At 42.3% G+C, this 3,091-nt stretch overlaps 1 pseudogene; it reads left to right on the forward strand.

Annotated features, from left to right (window-relative positions):
• Positions 1-968: 968 nt before the first annotated feature.
• Positions 969-2,282, forward strand: LOC133068106 (olfactory receptor 8B8-like; annotated as a pseudogene).
• Positions 2,283-3,091: the final 809 nt, after the last annotated feature.

Consider the following 3,091-nt stretch of genomic DNA (forward strand, 5'->3'; position numbering starts at 1 on the left):
CTTTTTGTGGTTTAATGATCACCTCTGGGCAAAACCTTAATTAAAAATCATGATCTTCATCTGACTGACTCTCAGAGCAAAAGAAACTCTGAGACTTATAAATGCTCTGAGCCCCTCCACAGGAATGGAGGAGATGGAGGAGTGAGTTCGGTTCTGCTGCCTGCTGCAACAGAAGAGCTCTTCCTCTTTGGAGAGCCATGGTGGAGGAGGAACCATAAAGACAGTTCTGGTGCCTGTAGGCAAAGAAGAGTGAGCACTGAATCCTTTTTGTTTTTACTTCTTCCACAACCCATAGCCATTGGAAAGTAATAGATTTTTCCGCTTCCTGTGGTTCTGGCCCTGTATAGAGATGACTAACGGGTCTGTGGGGGAGGAAATTAGAAATTAAAGGTAGTGCTGAGATCAGTGGGTTTGCAGTGTTTCTAAGCTTTGTGCCCTTTAAGGAATTTCTTATGCAGGAGACCCAGGTTCTAGGCCTGACTTAATGACTTCCTTGTTGTGTATGCTTGAGAAGCCAAAGGTTCTCTCTCAATCTCTGTTTCCACAACTCTGCTGTGGACAAGTGATTATGATCAGCCCCTACATAGAGTCCAATCTGGATTGGTAGCTAGCACAGGGTAGATGAAGTGTGGTGAGTAAATATTAACAAATACAAACTTTAGCAGGTGAAGGAATAAAAATTATTAGCGACAAATTGAGGGGAGAAAAGGTAAGAAATGATTGCTCTTCTTACATTCTCTTGTACTCTTACATTCTCCCAGTATTACTATGCTGATGACTCCCATGCACTTATCTTTCTCCATATGAGCAGAGACAGATCCATTTATTATTTATTTCTGTAAAATAATTAAGCCTCAGCAGTCTCTGGGCTTCTTGGCTCCAGAATGGGCATGGGATTGCATGGAGAATCTGGGTTCTGCCTCAAATATGACTCTATTCACCTATCTTTCAGATCCCACTGGAAGAGAATGGATATTGGAAATGGCTCATTAGTCACTGAGTTTATCTTTGTGGGTTTAACTAAACATCTGGAGATCCAGGTGCCCCTGTTCTTCCCCTTCTTGGGAATTTACATCATCACCTTTGCAGGAAACCTGGGCTTGGTCACTCTAACTAGACTGACTTCTCACCTCCACACTCCTATGTACTTCTTCCTCTTTCAGTTCAGTTCAGTTCAGTTCAGTTGCTCAGTCATGTCTGACTCTTTGCGACCCCATGAATCGCAGCACGCCAGGCCTCCCTGTCCATCACCAATTCCTGGAGTTTACCCAAACTCATGTCCATCGAGTTGGTGATGCCATCCAGCCATCTCATCCTCTGTTGTCCCCTTCTCCTCCTGCCCTCAATCCCTCCCAGCATCAGAGTCTTTTCCAATGAGTCAACTCTTTGCATGAGGTGGCCAAAGTATTGGAGTTCCAGCTTCAGCATCAGTCCTTCCAAGGAACACCCAGACTGATCTTCTTTAGGATGGACTGGTTGGATCTCCTTGCAGCCCAAGGGACTCTCAAGAGTCTTCTCCAACACCACAGTTCAAAAGCATCAATTCTTTAATTTATCCTATATTGATCTCTGTTACTCTTCTGTCATCACCCCCAAACTGTTGGTAAACTTTATGTTGAAGAGGAACACCATCTCCTATGCAGAATGCATGACCCAGCTGTTTTTCTACTGCTTCATTGCCAAACCAGAGTGCTATGTACTGACAGTGATGGTCTATGATTTCTATGTGGCCATCTGCAAGTCCCTGCTGAACAAGGTCACCATGTCCACTCATGTCTGATCTCTGCTGGCTGTGATTTTATACTTGGGGGCCTTTATTGCTGCCTGGACCCACACAGGATGCATGTTGAAGTTGACCTTCTGAGATGCCAACACCATCAACCACCGCATGTGTGACATCCTCCCCCTCCTGGAGCTCTCCTGCACCAGCACTCACATCAGTGAACTGGTGGTTCTCATCATTGTCAGCTTGGATGTTGCTGTGCCTGGCCTCGCCATCATTGTCTCAAATGCTTTTATCATTTCCAGTATCCTCTGCATCAGTTCCACGGAAGGAAGGTCCAAAGCCTTCAGTACTTGTAGCTCACATATTCCTGTTTCCTTTGGGCCAGGGGCATTCATGCATCTTCATCTTTTTTCTGTTTTGTCCATGAACCAGAAGGAAGTGTCCACCATATTCTATACCATTGTGGTATCCATGCTTAATCCTCTGATCTACAGTCAGGTACAAGGAGGTTAATGTTGCCCTGAAAAAAACCTTGAGTAGAAAAATATCTTTCTGAGCTGGAGCAGTATTAGTTATTATAATACAATACAGTTTTCTTTCAAAATTATTTTTGTTTCTGTATAGAGTTTTTTCACACAGGAAGAAGTGAGGTGTAATAGAAAGAGGTATAATAGAAAGGCTTTGACATAGAAGGTTTGAGCTGAACACTGCAAAATACTGGCATCCTGTTACTTTATAGGATTATTGGGAAGAAATTGATGCAACTTAATATTTATAGCAAAGAATCAGGCTTCTCACAGTTGTGAAATGTATTCCTTCTTCCTTTCTCTTCTTCATATATCTCTATCTTCCCTCCCAGTGTTTTCCTCTTAAAAATCAGAAAGAATATTCACACCTTTTGAATGTAAGTTGACTAGTTCATAGCAGATAAGAATGTTCTGATTAGAGAAAATTTCTACACAGAAAACACAGATTGAAGTCACATTTGAACTTCAAACCTGTTTAACTGCCTAATATCTCTGTTAGAATGCTCAATAGGCATCTGAACTTAATTTGTAAGAATCAACTTAATCACAGAAACATCACCAAGCCTACCAAGCTCTCTTCTCTTCTTTTGGTCTCTGTCATTGTGAATGGCACCATCTACTTAAATTGCTCAAATCCCAAATTGGTATCTTCCTTGATCCCCCTCTCTTTACTTGTCCTCCACACCCAACTTATCAAGTGCTAATAAATCTTATTCTTCTCATAAACATTTCTCATTTCTATCCAGACACCATCCTTCCAATTGGCTTCTCCCTTTCTGGTCTTTCCCCTTAAAATCCATTCTCCACACTGCAACTGAAATGCTCCTTCCTTGCTTCC

Source organism: Dama dama, chromosome 2, assembly GCF_033118175.1.
Source record: "Dama dama isolate Ldn47 chromosome 2, ASM3311817v1, whole genome shotgun sequence".
In the NCBI taxonomy this organism is placed as follows: Eukaryota; Metazoa; Chordata; class Mammalia; order Artiodactyla; family Cervidae; genus Dama; species Dama dama.